The 19254-nt window shown below is 41.5% G+C and overlaps 1 non-coding gene across 1 annotated transcript; it reads left to right on the top strand.

Moving 5' to 3' along the window:
- Window positions 1-3055: 3055 nt before the first annotated feature.
- Window positions 3056-3139, top strand: trnas-aga (transfer RNA serine (anticodon AGA)). The gene has a single exon. It is a non-coding gene; the product is annotated as a tRNA-Ser (tRNA).
- Window positions 3140-19254: the final 16115 nt, after the last annotated feature.

Here is a 19254-nt window from a genome sequence, read left to right as displayed (position 1 = left end):
GAATAGATGGCTCTCTGATTAGCCGCAATGCACGCAAGCAGAATGGCCTTTTCCCACTTTGTAAATCTCCGAATACAAGTTGAAAATCATCTGCAACGAAAATGTTCATAAAGGGTGTTTTACTTACACCAAATACGATAGTATCTATCCCCTTGTCTTGTTATTTACTTGTGAGGATTCGGTACTCTCAGCACCGTGGCCCGGATCTTATTCCCGCTCATGGAATGGTTGTATTGTTCAGCTAACGTATCGCTGTACCAGTACTTCTGCCGATTTTCCGATGCTAGCAGGTCATTGGTTTTGCCCAAAACATTATGAAGGTTAACATAATACAAATAGCTGCAGTTGCTGGAAATCTGAGCCAAAAATGAAAATTGTTTGCGGAACGCAGAAAGACTGGCAACAGAATCGTCGACTTTCCTGCTCATCGGATGCTGCTGTGCTTTTCCAGCATTTTCTGATCTAAAATCAGGTTTCCAGCATCTGCAGTCCTCACTTTTGCCGAGTTCCTTCAGTGTCGCTGGTTCCCAATTCAAGAACTCCATCTTTAGCGGTTTCATTTCTGTACCTCCATGCTGTGGAATTGAAGAGTGAAGAAAAGTAACTCACCCCCTCCATCTCTGGGGCATTTAGGTGCTGAAAGTGAATCGTATCACATTGAAGTATATCTACAAGCGACTTAATCTCTGTCTTTTATTGGGAACCATCTCTTTCATTGTAACCATCAGGAAAGACCATTTCATTCGCCAGAAAAAGAAATGAATATGTCACTAACCTTTGTTTGTTTCATGTTCAAGAATACTCAGATCAATAGCTCCCTTGATTACCTCTGCTGGTCATGTTCGCAAAGAGGTCTAGCAAATTGTCAAGTGTGATTTTCCTTTCAATAAATAATTTTGACTCAATTTGACTGCAAATATCTTTTCCTAACTTTGTGCTTTCCTTCATTTAATATGGTGTCTCGCACCATAAAAATGACTGTAAAGGTATGAATGGAGATGGAAACATTTAACTCAAGGCAGCGGCAGCTTTCAATGAGATCACGGCTGATTTGGTCAATGCTCATGGGGGTGTGCTGTCTGTAGTCATGGTCGAGTGGTTAAGCAAATGCCCTGCAGGAAGGTTCAAATCAAGCTGATGCTAACAACGGCTCGTTTTGAGCCGCTAATTTACAGTGAAGTGGCGGCGCCAATAAAAGGTGTCACGCATCTCGTCTAATTCCACATCCTGAGCTCGAAATGACCGGATGTCTCTCGCTGTGTTTCGGTAGGGTCTTGCTTGGACGATACCATGACACGTTTTCACTGGAGTGGATCATGTAATCGTTTCGTGACTACGAATAAAACGATGGAAACTTCCAGCAGAGAATGAGGCGACCCTGAAGCAGGCAGCTGAGGACAAATGTTTCTCCTTTGCCAGTGAAAGGCACTGCTTCACAAATTGGAAACTTCGAAGTGAAGCAGTGTTGGTGATTATCTTCGCTGCTTGTTCACCTTTTTAATTCTGATTCCGTGAAAGTCCATAGCATTACATATCGACATTCTGCCAATGCACAGCTTGTCTCTTGGGCCACTGGCGTAATGGAAAACGCGTCTGATTTCGGATCAGACGATCGTAGGTTCGAGTCCTACCTGGCTTGAGGGGGAATGTCGCACTTTAACTGTGGTACACGTTGATGCTCCCCTGTGAAGTTCTGTGTTTCTGCATTTAAAATTTGCATTTGTCCTATTCTCCACTTCAAATTCCAGCTCACCACAATGGAGACCTCTGTGTATCTTTCTGTGTGTCTCCCTTCGTGGGTCAAAATGAGCATGAGTTCCTCAAAAGAGTTACAAGTCGTTGTGGAAGTGTCGTACATCTGCCCCATTATTGTGTCATTTAAGAACACAGCATAAAGTCATTGACATTTGCCCTGGGAACATTAGAACACACGAGACTTTGGGCCAAAGTTGGAAACTGCGAATAGAATTGATGGCTCTCTGATTAGCCACAATGCACACAGGTGGAATGGCCTTTTCCCACTTTGTAAATCTACGAATACAAGTTGAAAATAATCTGCAACGAAAATGTTCATAAAGGGTGTTTTATTTACACCAAATACGATAGTATCTATCCCCTGGTCTTGTTATTTACTTGTGAGGATTCGGTACTCTCAGCACCGTGGCCCGGATCTTATTCCCGCTCATGGAATGGTTGTATTGTTCAGCTAACATATCGGTGTACCAGTACTTCTGCCGATTTTCCGATGCTAGCAGGTCATTGGTTTTGACCAAAACATTATGAAGGTTAACATAATACAAATAGCTGCAGTTGCTGGAAATCTGAGCCAAAAATGAAAATTGTTTGCGGAACGCAGAAAGACTGGCAACAAAAACGTCGACTTTCCTGCTCATCGGATGCGGTCTGACCTGCTTTGCTTTTCCAGCATTTTCTGATCTAAAATCAGGTTTCCAGTATCTGCAGTCCTCACTTTTGCCTAGTTCCTTCAGTGTCGCTGGTTCCCAATTAAAGAACTCCATCGTTTGCGGTTTCATGTCTGTATCTCCATGCTGTGGAGTTGAAGAGTGAAGAAACGTAACGCACCCCCCTCCATCTCTGGGGTAATTAGGGGCGGAAAGTGAATCTTATCACATTGAAGTATATCTACATGCGTCTTAATCTCTGTCTTTTATTGGGAACCATCTCTTTCATTGTAACCATCAGGAAATACCATTTCGTTCGCCAGAAAAAGAAATGAATATGTCACTAACCTTTGTTTGTTTCATGTCCAAGAATACTCAGATCAATAGCTCCCTTGATTACCTCTGCTGGTCATGTTCGCAAAGAGATCTAGCAAATTGTCAAGTGTGATTTTCCTTTCAATAAATAATTATGACTCTATTTGACTGCAAATATCTTTTCCTAACTTTGTGCTTTTCTTCTTTTACATTGGTGTCTCGCACCTTACAAATGACAGCAAAGGTATGAAAGGAGATGGAAGCATTTAACTGAAGTCAGCGGCAGCTTTCAATGAGATCACGGCTGATTTGCTCAATGCTCAAGGGTCCAGCCCTCTGTATAGTCATGGCCGAGTGGTTAAGGCGATGGATTAGAAATCCATTGGGGTTTCCCCACGTAGGCTTAAATCCTGCTGAATACATTATGAATGCTTTCATGCTGGAACAATTCAAAGTTCCGAAAGCCTGTTTTGCCAACCAGGCCTGTAATTTGATTAGACTTAGGAAACTCGAGTTCTTCATCAGAAGTGTTCCACACATAAAATATTATCTCTGTTTCTCTTTCCAGATACACTGCCCGACACATCGGGTTTCTGCAGTTGTTATTGAACGTCCTGAGCAGAAGTGCTGCTTTTCATTAGATTCCTTTAATCCCTGTCCTCTGTTCTCTGACTCTGGTCAGTGGCAACACTTCTTCCTGCGCGTCAGAGTGCTCATTCCCCACCGCTCCCTCTCCCATCATTACAAACAACAGCAGGAAATTGCCACTTATCCATTTTTGTTCCAAAGTGAAACTCACCAGCCTAGCAACTCCCTCCACCAAACGGGACTTCTCATCCCTGGACATGGTGCAAGCCAGAGGATCGTGAAGAGAAACTGTGAACATATTGTCAGTTGGCAGTTGGAAAAATGTTTAGGAAGCAAACCATATAATTTAGGCCCCAGCTTTGGAAATCTTGAGAAACACTTTGGGAAATGGGATCAGAGGAGAATGAAGAAGTGTGAACTGTCGGCCCGAGTAGAGGAAGGGACATTGACTCTGATGTTCTCGGGACAGGAACTGATCTGAGATATTGAAAGAATTCTCGCTCCTGTACGTGAGGAATACAAGCTTCATCTGGACTCTGGGACAATGAAACACTCTGGAACACTCAAGACAATATCCAAATATTGACTGGGATCACTACAGTACGAGTACTATAGATGGGTCAGTTTTTGTCCTGTGTGTGCAGGAGGGCTTCCTGACACAGTATGTAGACATGCCTTCAAGGGAAGAAGCCACTTTCAACTGAGTACTGGGTAACGAGCTTGGCCAGGTTTTAGATTTGGAAGTAGGTGAGCACTTTGGAGAAAGCGATCACATTTTTCTCAGGTTTACTTTCGTGATGGAAAGGGATAGTTGTACTCCACGGAGCAAGAGTTTCAGCTGGTGGAAGGGAAATCACGATGCAATGTGGTAAGATTTAGGAAGCGTAGAATCGGGTAGGAAACTGCAGGGGGTGAGCACATTAAAATGTGGAGCTTATTCAAGGAAAAGCTCCTGTGTGTCCTAGATAAGTATGTACCTGTCAGGCAGGGAGGAAGATATAGAACGCGTGAGCGGTGGTTTACTAAGGAAGTGGAATGCCTGGTGAAGAAGGACAAAAGTCTTATGTTTGGACAAAACGTGAAAACTCAGTTAGAGCGCTCGAGGGTTCCAACGATATCAGGAAAGACCGAAAAAGAGAGCTGAGAAGAGCCAGGAGGAGACATGAGAAGTTGTTGGCAGATAGGATCAGGGTTAAATCTAAGGCTTTCCATAGGTATGTCAGGAATAAAAGAATGACGAGAGTTAAATTTGGGACAATCAAGGATAATAGCGGGAAGTTTTGTATGGAGTCAGAGGAGATAGGGGAAGCACTAAATAAATATTTTTCGACAGTTTTCGCGATAGAAAATGAAAATGTTTGCGACGAAGATACATAGATACTTGTGTCTAGTGTAGTAGATACTGAGGTTCACAAGGATTAGGTGATAGAAATACTGAAGAGTGTGAAAACAGACAAGTCCCCTGGGCCGGATGGGATCTGTCCGAGTATCCTCTAGGAAGCAAGGGAAGAGATTGATGAGTCTTTGGAATTGATCGTCAAATCATCGTTGTCTACAGGAATAGTGCCTGTGGAATGAGCATAGCATATGTTGTTCCCTTGTTCAAATAGTTTCGTAGAGAGAACCCTGGTAATTACAGACCAGTGAGTCTCACTGCAGTTGTTGGTAACGTGTTGGAAAAGGTTATTATAGATAGGATTTATGACCATCTCGAAAAGAATAATCTGATCAGGGACAGTCAGCACGGTTTTTTGAAGGGTAGGCCTTGCCTGACGAATATTGTTGACTTTTTTGACAAAGTGACCAAACAGGTAGATGACAGTAAGCCGGTTAATGTGGTGTATATGGGTTTCAGCAAGTTGTTCGATAAGTTTCCCCACAATAGGCTATTATACAAAATGCGGAGGAATGTAACTGTGGGAGAGATTGCAGCTTTGATCAGTAATTGGCTTGCCAATAGAAAACGGTGTTGTAGTTGTTGGAACATGTTCTTCTTGGTGTCCAGTTCTTGGCGGCATACCACAAGGCTCGGTATTACGTCCACTGCTGTTACATGAGATCTAACCTTGCCAATCAGTCTCCCATGGGGAACATTATTGAACGCCGTACTGAAGACCGTATGGATCACATTTACTGCTCTGCCCTCATCAAGCTTCTTTGTTACTTCTTCAAAAAACTGAATCAAGTTTGTGAGACATGATTTCCCACGCACAACGCCATGTTAACAATCCCGAATCAGTCCTTGCCTTTCCAAATACATGTACATTCTGTTCCTCAGGATTCCGTCCAACAATTGGAGTATTCTTGGCAGATGCAGTTTCATGTAGGGAATGCGAGGTCATATACTTTGTTGGGAAGAACCTAAAGACACACTGGTGTTAAAATCGATAGAAACGCAAAAGAAGTGCGGTGCAGAGGAGTCTCAGTGTTCTTATACATGAAACCAACAAAGGTTAATCAAATATTTATTTCTTGCTGGCAAACAAAAGCCTTTTCTGATGCTCACAATTAAAGAGATGGTTTGCAAGAAAATCGGAAAATTAAGTCACCAGTAGAGTTATCAATTACCAAGATATCCCTCGTGATGTTTTATGGGACATGTGGGATTTTTTTGATTTTAGTTCTCCAAACTTTTTTACAATGGAACGAGAGTTTTAGATGGGAAGTTAAGATCACGCATGACTATTGCCATTTTTGTCACTCACACGCATTTTTTTTCCCCTTGTACGATTTATTTGGCTTTGTGGTTACTGCGAGTGGGCTTGTAAACTACACATGCTTGTGAGTTCATTCCTCACTGTTCCTCAACTCCAGCCAAACAGACTTTCCATCCTTATTTCCTGAATCAAGGTTATCACAAACCATTGCATAAATGTCATTAAAACTTTGGTATTTCACACGCCTCTGTATATCATCTTTCAATATTAATTGAGCCTTTTCTGTAGTGCAGTTGTGCATAAGAAGAGAAAAATAGAATAGAGAATGGTGGACCTCCGCTTCACACACCCGTTATTGAAGCGAAAATGCAGATTACTGCCCATAATACGATCGTGGAACCATGTGACAAACCCTCAGAAAACACAGAATAAGTGCAGTGCCACAGGGCATGTCAGGGACAGCACCAGAAGGACAACAGAAATGCTGCTCTAAGCTCCTATTTTGGATGTATTTCTCAATGAGCAATAGAATGTGACATGTGTTCCATCAGGAGTTACCTCACGCAAGGAAGTAACTAGTGCTGCAGACGGTCATATCATCCGAATTCCAAGCCCTGGGATCAGAGACATTCAATATTCTGTGCATAACTTCAAGGAACATCTGTCCGAGGCGTTTACAGTCCAGATGAAATTATGAATGCAGCTCTCTAGTTGTCAGCATCTTTCTCCTATGTCGTGTTTCATGCAGTCTCTCGTGGAATCTCTGCAACCACGTTTGACCTGCACATGATGGGTATTGGGCCTTGGTTTCTCGTGAGTTGTTGTCTGAGTGAGGCTCTCGGTTTCTGTGCTGTCATATGTCCGAGTGTTCGGAGGAGTCTGGATATCGTTTTCCAGAATTTGCTTTTAACATAGGGAAGCATGATTTAAACATTACCTCATATCAAATCCTCGTTGCGAACTTTGTGTGCCATGCATTTGCGAATGAAGGTGGGTGGATATTGGTTCTTGGCAAAGAATTTGTGTGGGCGTCAGTCCAGCAGTCCCTAGTAGCAATACGTACAAACGGCAAGGGCCACACATTCGACTAGAATAGCACAACAATAATAAGACAGGGCAAGCAGAAGACAGCCAGACAATTCCTGGAAGCAGGGCACTCATCCACGGATTCCATCCGTTGGACCCAACCTGCAATTCCAACAAACGGAAGCAGCGGGAATGAAACCAAATTAATTCGTACCAAAACATGAGAGCAGTGCTTCACAGGAACCTCTGCAGCAATGAGAATGTCACCCAGAAAGGGAGGAAAAGTCTGCAAACCATCTTCCTAGCGTCACCGAACATTTCAACAAGAACTCCAGAAGCATCCGAGCTTCACATCTTTCTGCTCCAAAACACTCCGCTTTTCCACAACAGAGAATTGCACACTCAGCTACCGCGTGTAAGATAAGAATTGCAGCCCCTACACGACCAAGGGCGGCAGTAAGAGCGAGGGGAAACAGCTACCACTGTCATTCCACAGCTACAAACGCTCTCTTTGAAAGGTACATTATCGTATGAAAGTCGGGGCAGCAGTAGAATATGGGAACTAAACAGCCTGCGCTGTGTATTCATATTCTGGACAATGTGAGTTGTTCACAGTTTTCCCTGAAAGTGAGTGGACTTCGTTATTTCACCGCTGTTGTGAAGTCAGATCCTCCACTGAATCTGCTCCCTCGTTTTTTGTTGTTGTGGCTAAAAGGTGGGCAATCGCAACGTGAAACTTTGTTATATTTTTCTCATTTCCTTCATTACTGTCCTGGTGAGGCAGGCTGGAGATGGGCTCGCTCGATCAGATGGAGGCACCAGCGCATTGTTGACCTAATTTAATCGAGAATATAATTGGTAATATTCACATTGCATGCTACATTTTTCTGTTTTGTTTAATGTTAATTGAGAACTTTCTGTTACTTGGCAATGCACTAAATCTCCAGAATGTCGGGAAGCTCCGTTTAGAATTGCTTCGGTGTTATTTGTGTGAGCAGTTCTTGACATACACGTCTCGCACTGCCCCACAGACAGAAGTAATGAGTTTGCGTGTCTGATAATGACTCTGCCTTTTGAGTTTTGCACCTGGTCCACGTGAAGAGCTGTCAGTTTTTGGAGTCACTGGAGAGTTGTGAGGTTTTTTTTTAGTTAACGAAATTATTTGATGGAGAACTTGGGAATGTATCAAGGAGAATGGTCATTGTCTGTAAATGTCTGGAAACATTCCTCTCTGTGTCATTTCAAAACATTACGCCTCAAGAAAAAAATAAAATTCAAACACGCTGACTTAGTAACAAACAGTATGCGTTTTGCAAGTGGTCTATTCAAACTGTTGTCAGGTACTGGAGTGTCACAGAATTGCCGAGCACGGAAACAAACCTTCCTATCCACCTTGCACCTGTTGAACAGATGACCGTAACTAATCTAAACATATTTGCCAATATTTGTCCCTTATCTCTCCGAACAATTACTGTCTGCATACCCATTTAGATGCCTTTGAAGTGTGGTGAGTGCATCAAACTCTGCTACTAAATGTGGCAATTTATTCCACACGCACAAAACAGTCTGTATTAAAAACAAGTGTCGCTCAAGTCTCTTTCAAATTTTACTGCTCTCACATTAAACCTATGCTATCTCACTGTAAACTCATGTGACTGCTGAAAAAGTGTAGATTGACTATGTTCTCTGCTCGTCTACCTCATGATTTTGTAAACTTTTCCAAGGACATCCCTCAGGCCTGAAGCTCCGGGGAAAACTGTCGAAGAATATTCAGCTTCTCAATAATGTCCAAAACGTGCAAACCTTTCAAATCGTTGTAAATATTTTTTTTAATTATGCTAAGGTATTCATAGAAAGTGTCAGGGGAAATTACCTGAATTGAAGCGTTGCTGAAACATTAGTCTTGGCAGGATTGGCGCTTAGTTATCCTCAGGGAACGTCGCCGAGTGGTTTAATGTTGGTAAAAACAATGAATGCAGATGCTGGAGACCAGATTCAGGATTAGTGGTGCTGAAGAGCGCAGCAGTACAGGCAGAATCCGAGGAGCAGTAACTTCAACGTTTCGGGAGAAACCCTGTATTCCTGATGAAGGGCTTTTGCATGAAACGTCGATTTTACTGCTCCTCGGATGCTGCCTGAACTGCTGTGCTCTTCCAGCACCAGTAATCCAGAGTCGTGTAATGTGCTGGGTTTAGAATCCAGTCTCTATTGCATCGTGGGTTTGAAACCCAACTTTGCAATAGAACCACTGCAGGCAGCTTTTTATGACAGAACTGCACAGGTCCTGATATTGCTTTGTGGGTGTGTTTGTTACTCCTCGGGTCTCTCACCCTCTCTGCGATAAACACGGGAACATGAGCAACTGATTCTTAAAATAATGAGAACTACTGCTGTCCACATCCTCTCGATCACTGTGCGTTTGGATGTGTACACGCACAATTTTGCTGCCAGTTGCTGTGTCTCAAATGGTCAGAGCATTTGGCTGAAATGTTGGTTGTCCAAGCCCAAAAAGAGCACAGAGCCTCAAATATTTCACATCAAGTATTGAGATCGACCATGTACTGACAATACAACCACGAGAACTCATCCATGATTGACCCTGAGTCCGCAATGAGTGAGACGGTCACGTTCAGCAAAATATGACCCTACTCTCTACAAGCCCCTGCTGCCAACAGAAAGGGGCCACTGCAGATTCAACCAGCGGCTTCCTTCCCAGCCCTGGGACACAGCTCATGGAAACTTCTTCCTCAGGAACAGCTGTTACCCTGTGAAAGGGTAAAAAATTCTAAATCAAATTGGAAATGCCTTCAGAAGATTGTTCCTGTTTTTAAAACATTTTATAATCAGAATTTGTAGGGATGTAGAACAAAGAAAGTTTTGATTGTGAGGACTCTGTCTCTTCAGCAGATGGGATTCCCTACACTCTTATCAGAAATGATTTGGTTTCCCAAGGTATTTTCCCGATTGATTTGCAGTCTGCCAGAGTGTCTGGGAATCACTTCGGTGACCTAAGGATCAGGGTCAAAATATGAAAATAGTAACAGAGAATCGAAAATCCCGGGGCAAGGCCTAAATGAATTGTAATGGTCCGAAGGAATAAATCTGAGAATTGAAAGACTTGGATAATGTTATTTGCAATGGGGAGGAATGAACGAGATTTTTGAAAATTGCCGTGTCAGCTGAATTAAACTCAGTATGAAATGATAAATTAACCAACACCAATCCTGTCCTGGTACACTCAGTCGGTAGAGCTTGAGACCTTTAATCTCAATGGTGTTGTATCGAGACCCACGCAGGGCGCTGTTGTTTGTTAATAGGTTTGCCGCTCTCCATTAATGTTGCAAGAGCGAATTCGCTCGCTGAGGCAGGTTTCGTTGACACATGTTTTCCTCCGTTTTTTATTATCTCTTGGTTTCTGAGTGAAAACTGTCTCCACTGTACTGCAGGTGCAAGAGACAAGGTTATCAGTTCAGCCGAATATGCTATAAACAATATCCCTTCCAAAACGATGCAATATCGTTGGATTGTTGTTAATTTTACCCGTTAATGTTTTATCACATCACCTTTTTGTTTTTCTACTCACTTTCTTAAGTTCAGCGCCACACTTTTTGTACTCTTCTTGATCCTCCACTGATCGGCTCACATTATACCTGCTTTAAGCTTTCATTTATATTTGTTATTCCATTTTGAAAATTTGTCGACATACCAGGGTCTCTGTGCTGGTTTTCCAAACTTTCAGCTTCGATGTAACATGTTGGGCCGACACTGACATCATTTCAATTTAAATCATATGATCCCATCTCACGCTGTTCTGCTGCAATGTTAAACAGATATAAATGCACTTTTGCCAGTTCCTGTCATTTTTAAAAAATAAAATCTGCTTCTACAATCCAAAAACATTTTATTTCTCTGCCCTTTTGATTTGTCTTTTCCTGGACAATTTTAAAATGTATGAGACATGGTTACTGGTCCTATAATGGTCTTCAAACTTGCCTAGAATAACTGACTGACTTCACTCCCCACAATGAGGTCCCAGTATTCTACCATCCCTTGTTGCGGCTTCCACATTTTAATATAAGAAACTCCCTGGAATAAATTTCAAACCATCTGGCTACTATTATAAAAGTTATCACGGCTCAATAAATGTTGGGAATTTAAATATCTCAGTATAATAATCATATTACTGTTTTACACACGTCAATGATTTGTGTTTATATCTGCTCCTGTATTTTCATTCATCTGGTGAGTAATAATATATCCCCAGCAGTTGTCTGACATCGGTTTAATCCTAAAGTCCAACCACAAAGCCTCGCTTGAAGATATTTCCAAGATATCATCCCTCCTTAAATTATTAACTCCATGATTAATAAACAAAACCACCTCCACTTTTACCCTCTCTTCTGTCCTGGTTATGGTTCCTGTACAATAGAATACTGAGTTACGAGTCCTGCTCTCCCTCAGCCACACCTCTGATGGCAAAAATGTCACACCTCCACATCTCAAAGAACAAAGAACAAAGAAGAACAAAGAAAATTAACAGCCCAGGGACAGGCCCTTCGGTCCTCCAAGCCTGAGTCGATCCAAATGTACTGTCCAAACCTGTCAGTCAATTCCTAAGCATCTGTATCCCTCTGCTCCCCACCTACTCAAGCATTTGTCCATACGCATCTTAAATGAAACTGCCATGCCTGACTCTGCCATCTCTGCTGGCAATGCCTTCCAAACGCCCACCATCCTCTGTGTGAAGTACTTCCCGCGTGAAACCCCCTTAAACTTTCTACCTTTAAGCTTGAAAGCGTGACCTCTAGTTATTGAATCCTTCACCCGAGGAGAATGCTTGTCTCTATCCATCCTGTCTTTGCTTTTCATGGTTTTGTTAACCTCAATCAGGTCCCCCCTCAACCTCCATTTTTTTTAATGAAAATAAGGTATCCGATTCAACCTTTCTTCATAGCTACACATTCCATACCAGGCAACATCCTTGTAAACCTTCTCTGCACCCACTCCAAGTCGTCCACATACTTTTGGTAATGTGGTGACCAGAACTGTACACAGGATTCTAAATGCGGCGGAACCAATGTGTTAGACAATTTTAACATAACGTGACAGCTCTTATCACTCAATACCACGTCCGAAGAAGGCAAGCATACCATATTACTTCTTGATCACTCTATCTGCTTGTGCAGCCACCTTCAGGGTACAATGGATCTGAACTCCCAGATCTCTCTTGTCATCGACATTTCGCAAAGCTCTTCCATTTACATTAAACTTCGCTCTAGAACTAGACCTCCCAAAATGCATCACCTCACATTTGGCCAGAGTTGAACTCCATCAGCCATTAATCCGCTCAAATCTCCAACTTATCTCTATTTTCCTGTATTTTCTGACAGTCCCCTGTGTTTTCTGCTGCTCCACCGATCTTCGTGTCGTCTGCAAACTTATCAATCAGACCATCAATGCCCTCTTGCAAATCATTTATTTATATCACAAACAACAATGGCCCCAGCACTGATCCATGCGGAACACCATTGGTCGCCTTTCTCCATTTCGAGAAACTCCTTTCAACAACTAGTCTCTGTCTCCTATTGCTCAACCAGGTCTTAATTCACCTCGGTTGAAGACCGTGGGCACCACGTGACTACTTTCTTCATTAGTTTACCATGAGGAAACTTATCAAATTACTTACCAAAGTCCAAGTATATGACATAGACATAACATCCTTCATCTATGAACTTGGTCACTTCCACAAAGAATTCTAATAAGTTGGTAAGGCACGAACGCAAACGCACATAACCATGTTGCCTTCACTGTTAAGACCATTATCTACCAAATAGAAATACATCCTATCCCTCCGTACCTTCTCCACCAACTTTTCCACCACTGACGTCAGGCACACGGTTCTGTAGTTACCTGAAATATCCTGAGAACCCTTCTTGAACAGGGGAACAACATGAATAATGTTTCAGTCCTCCGGCGATTCACCTGTGTTTAACTAAGCGACAAAGATCTTTCTCAGAACCCCTGCTATTTCCTCTCTCACCTCCATCTGCAACTTGGGATTGATTCCATCCAGTGCTGGGGATTTGTCCACCTTAATATCATTTAGCGTACCCAACATATCATCTCTCCTTATGTCACTCATGATACCAGTACTTTATAAGATTTGTAATGTTGCTTTCTTCAACAACCCTCCCAAGCAATGCATTCTGGATACATACCATCCTCTTTGTTGAAAGCAGATTCCACAAATACTTTCACAATACCTTGTATTTCACTTTAATCGTTTGTCCACTGGTTTTTAACTCATTTACTAAGGGGAAGAACTACTGTCTGTTCACTCTGTCCGTACCACTCACGACCTCTGTCAAGTTCATTCTTCAATCTTCTCTGCTCGAAAAGCAAATCTAGCTTATCTTCATTGTTGAGTACTCGCATGTCTTTTTTTTTATTCCAAAGTACAGCATTCACATATTCCAGCGTTAAGATTTTTTGGGGGTAATTGATCTGGCCATTTGAGCAATCTGTTTGTACCCTCCGGTAACCTAACACGGTCCTCCTGGTTGTGAACGACCGGCTAAGCATTGTGTCAACTATAGCATTGTTTATCATTCTACAACACCCTCTCCATCGCACACATTCTAACCATCAACATTTATGAATATCAGAAACAAAACTTGATTTTCTTCCTGTTCTACACAAGTTGTTACAGAGGAAGAAGTCAGAATACCATTCTCCTGATTTTTTTTCACCATTCGTAAATTTGTAGCGTGATGCCTTTGAGGGTTTCTATGAGGGAGTTACAAATAGTGTTTTGGACATGGAGCTGAATTCTGCCTTTATACTCTGCTCCGCGGTGGCACAGTGGTAAGCACGGCTGCCTCAAAGCACCAGAGAACCGTGCTGAAATTCACCATTTCAGGTTACTGTCTGTGTGGAGTTTGCACATTCTCCCCGTGTCTGCGTGGGTTTCCTCCGGGTGCCCCGGTTTCCTCCCACAGTCCAAAAATATACAGGTTAGGTGAATTGGCCATGCTATATTGCCCGTAGTGTTAGGTGAAGGGATAAAATGTAAGGGAAATGGGTCTGGGTGGGATGCTCTTCGGCGGTCGTTTTGCACTTGTTGGGATGAAGGGCCTGTTTCCACACTGTAAGTAATCTAATTTAATGTATTATGCATAAGGCTAGTACATCATCAATTTTAGACAAGCTCTTGGCACTGGTCATTGTAACATTTCCGTTTGATGCGCACCTGCAGCTTATTCTTTATGTCATTCACTGCACTAGTCAGATCTGAAGATCTTTTTGCGTCGACAGGATGGACACAGCCACTTTCATTAAGTTTACTTGAAAGAGCTAGAGCGATGAGAATAGATTTTGCATTGACTTCTACAGTTAAACACTCGGTAAAAGATCAATTTTCTCGTTCTCATCCCTGGGTTAAGTTGGAAGCAAATTAATAGAAGAAACAACCACCGTTTTGAATATTGTTTTTAAAAATGACGTCATGTTGAAATAATGCATTGAGGAGAAAGGAAAATGTTGTGTGCACTTGGTAGACATACAGAAATGCAGAGTGAATGCACAATATGAACAAGAATGTAGTGTTAATTTTAAAAGTAGGTGAAATCTTTTCTTAATTTTCAAAGGAAACCAGACTCAAGATTTTCTGAACAGTGATATTTGTTCATCAATCTCACTTTTCCAAATACAGGCTTTTCTTTGCCACTGATGCTTTTTCAGTCATAATTATTCCTCGCCTTTCTACTCTTTCCTTTAACATACACTTCCCTTGTATTGTGCGGTTTGCTGCTACAGTCGCTTCCACTGACCATCTCCCTTAACACCTCCTGCACTGTATGTCAGTCCACTTCGCCTATTATTCCCACTTTCCCTGACCATCACTTTCGCTTTTTGCTCTCACCTAGATGCTGAACGTTGCTGATTTCTGTGCTACTGCAGGTCATTAATGAATGATGAGTTTGGAATGATCAATTTCCAACAGCTACAGACAATAATATGTTTCCAACTACTTCTGCACCGTGAACTGAATAGTTTTGGCCAATACTGATACGAAATGGAGTTTCTTACCGACCCTCTTTCACAAAGCTAACCAAAGAATCTTATTGCCAATAAAAATATTCGGACAGAATTAAAAGCCCGTGCCCAATTTACTTCTGAAATTTTTGAGGACATTATTAAATGAAACAGCCATCTCATCGTTTGCTCTTTATTCTTTCAACGGAGCTTCCAGTGTAAGTTGAGGTGAGATCATAAGACATAGTAATGGAAGTAAGGCCATTCGGCCCATCGAGTCCACTCCACCAAAGACATAAGAGTAAACTCCCTTTCCATCGAAGCAGGACTTGATGGAAGTCATGGACCCTGACCAAATTATGACAAATCTGAATTAGAGAATATTCTGCACTAGGATTGCGAACAGTAAATAAAAACAACCTCAGCAAGTTATCTTCCAGGTTACATGTCATTCTGTCTCGGGACTAATTTGTTATGAATTCACTATCAGTTGTTAAAAACATCTCTAAATGTCCCTAAAAACAGTTGTGTGCGTATGTGCATCGTTCAGACAGCTCTCTGTCACCTTCTGCAAAATGATTCGGTTTAACAATTACAATCTCCCCATTCTAGTGCGTTCAATACTCATGGATGAATATGTCTTGTATAAATATACCAAGGTATTTTATGTTTCATAATGTTTGAGAACTTGCGAGATGAGTCCGAACTCAGTGACATCAGGAAAGGACATGACATTGAGGTAATATTCGGGGTTTTTACTTTAATCGATTAGCTTCAGAGGGTTGATTGTGCGACATCATGGCCACTGATTTCAACATTTTCATGGCAAGTTATGACAGTTTGTGACGTTAACGATATTGAGAAAATTGTCAAACACGTTTTTTTAAATTTTTTTACGTTCAAATTCTGTTACCAAATGCTTGAGATTCAACTGAAATGGCAGCTTCATCATCTCCTTTTAGAACAGATATATGTCCAGCCCAAAAGAAAAAAGACACTTGAAAGCGCAGGAAACCATTTGCACATCTCTCAGCATCTCAGCAGCGAGAAACAGAATTTACGTTTTGAGACCAATATGAGCTTTTCAGAAAAGAGTCACATCAGATACAATATGCCAATTCTGTTTCACTCTTCGATCCTGAATCTTCTGATGAATTTCGCCAGCATTATGTGTTTGCATTTCAGATTTCCATGTTCCCCCGTATTTCTTGTCACAGTAACGCATTTGTGAGCGTGGCACGGTGGCTCAAGGGTTCATGCTGCTGTCGTATAACATTAAGGGCCTTGGTAAAATTATACCCTTATAGTCTAGTCCCTGTATTGAGCTTTCACATTCTTCCCTTGTTTGTAAGTGCTTCCTTTAGCTGCTTCTGATTCCTCCCACAGTCCAAACATGTAAAGTTTAAGATAATTGACCATGTTAAATTGCTCATCTGCAGCTACTTGAGTTGTCTATGAGAGTACAGGGATAGGGGAGGTGGCAGGAAAGCCTTAGGACATACATGGATAGGGTAGCAGGTGGTTCTGGGTGCAGTGCTCTTCAGAGGTAAGTGTAGGTTCGATGGACCGAATAACTCACTGTTACAATTTAGGATTCCAGGTGAAAATTACAACAAAGGTGGCAGTTACTGAGACCATCATCTCTGCACTAGCTCGGAATGAGTTATTTCTTGATGGTTGTTGTTCTGTATTCTCACATGACCCTGCGCATTGGGTTCTCTGTGTCTGTGTTTTTAATTCCGAATATCATGTATATATGCTCAACCTTATCGATTTGTATATCCAGTGATTTAAGTTTATACATAACATACTCTTCTCTCCTTTTCAACTTATCCTGTTTGGTTCGCATTGCATTCCTTTCTATCTGGCAGAAAGAGAGACGATGACTGAGGCAATATCTCCAGCCACTGTTCGCATTTCTTTCTGTCTCCGAGTTAATGGTATATACACTCTGTTCCTGACTCATGAATCCATGGTTTTTTAATGAACAAGGTCTTTGTACATGCCACGTTTGACTTTGATCTGAAGTCAAGAAAAGTCAATTATTGTTTTATAACAAGTAATACAACAACAAGATGCTTGACTTTTTATTGAGAAAGTATCCTGACCAGCATTGTGGGTTGATATTACAACGTGGCCTTCTCAGGGCAGTGAGAGAACGTCGAGACAAATCCAAGATCCTTCTGTAATGCCAGGGCAACTCTGTCATTTGACAATCTTTTGGTTGGCATTTGTTGCAGCGCAGGAGAGAACAGCACAGTAACAAAAACTTGGTTGTGTGATTTTTAGGGAGGCAAGCGGTTACAGCATTGTAAATGGACAACATTCTGAATCGTATCGCCTGCGAAAAGAAAACATCCATCATTTCTCCTCACCACTAACTTCGCTAGAGCAATCAGTGACAGGAGATTAAATCAATTCTTAGTGATGTTGACATCCAATCCAGTCCAGTTGTTAATGTGAGCTGGAATTTCTGTAGTGTAGTGGAACTGTTTGTTCAGAGACTGTGATTGATGTCAGTCTCCATGGATCCTAACTGTGTCACTGGAGGGTTTCTCTCTCCTATTAGTAAGGGACTTCTTTCAATGTGTTATGCCAGTGTAGAAAGAGATGCATCAACTCTGTCACGAACAGAGTTCAGCAGCTCCAGAGACAGGGCAAGGAGAGATCAGAATCTGAGAACATTCGACTGGAATATTCCAACAATCGATCAGAGTCTGAGAACAATGGACTGGAATGTTACAATTACGCACAGGCGTATATCCGAAGGTCTTTACTGGATACACAGAGCTAAGTCAGATTTACCAAGACTGATATATTCTGTACTCTTGATTATTCAGGCAGGTTATTATCCAGTCCTCGCTATTATTGGTATTCCTGGTAAGTCCCTGTAATTCTGCTCATTTATTAATTACAGAAACCATGTTGAAATTCGTTTTTTTTCTGTTTTGTATATCTGGTAAATAAATAAACTATTGTATTTAGTTTCATTATAAACTCCATTCATTATATGTATATTTCAGTACCTTTCCTCACAAATGTCTGAGAACAAGACAGCAAACACCTTTTTTATCTTGAACTGAATTATACCTTGAATTATCTTCCATCACCAAACCTGTCCACTACCTGTTCCTTAATACCCCGAATCTCCAACTCTGCATCAGTGCGGTTGCTGATTAAACCAGTATCTAAGCCAAGGTGAAGATCAGACTTTGCAGTTCCAGTTCTCTGCTGGTCACTGATCCAGTTACACATATTTCAATCACAAACTTGTTCTTGTCTCCAAATTCACTTCGTAATGGGGACAATGTGTCAGAGTAGGAAAGTCGCTGTTTGGATAATTCAGTGTCAGAGGACATTGCACAAAAGACCCTGTTTAAAAGCCTACCATAGCTGAAGCAGAACTTACATTCAAATAATAAGTACCGAAATTTAAAAAAAAACAAATTTCACGAACTGTAACCATAAAATCAGCAGCATTTTGTCTAATAACCTACTGTTTTACTGATATCCTTTGGTAATGAAATATAACATTGTTACTGAGTTTGTATTAAGAGTGATTCATACCCATCACAATGTGTTTGGTTCTATACACCCTTCTGGAACAGTCACGGTCAACGTAAATTAGTGATGGTCATCAAATGCTGCCATAGTCAGAGATGCTGAAATCCCGTAAAATAACAAAATAAAGGGTAAATCAAACAAAGAAAAATACTGGCGATCTGAAACAGAAATAAACAGAGTGCTGGGGAAATGGACAGGTTTTCCAACCTCTGTTGACAGATAAACAGAGTTTTGAGTACACTGATCACGGGTCAGGTCCAAAAGTCGCTGGGAAATTGTGTAATGTATGTTGGTGGAGTGGTCGAATGTATGAAGAAATAGAGAGAAAGAAAAAGGAATCAGCAAAGGAATTGTTGACAATCATCAGGGATGGAATTAAAATATGAGAATAATATCACTGATTTTTCACTTTTTCCCATATTCCTGAGTATCATGCCAAGGTCAGTATATGCCCCTCTTAAAAAGTGAGTTATCTTTCCTCTGTTTCTATTCCTTGAATGTGGCCATCGTCTTTTATTCACTAATGGTTCATCAGTGTTATTTCTGAGTCCGTATATGTTTCCTTTTCGCAGTTGCCCTTGATAAGGTGTTGGTGAGCTGCTTTCTTGAACCACTGCAGGCTGCCAGTGCTTAGGCAGGAATGTAAACTCATGAGAGGATGACATTTT

The sequence above is a fragment of the Chiloscyllium punctatum genome, chromosome 18 (genome assembly GCF_047496795.1).
Source record: "Chiloscyllium punctatum isolate Juve2018m chromosome 18, sChiPun1.3, whole genome shotgun sequence".
Taxonomy (NCBI): Eukaryota; Metazoa; Chordata; class Chondrichthyes; order Orectolobiformes; family Hemiscylliidae; genus Chiloscyllium; species Chiloscyllium punctatum.
Note: the sequence above shows the minus strand (reverse complement) of the source record. Positions and strands in the feature narration are given on the sequence as shown.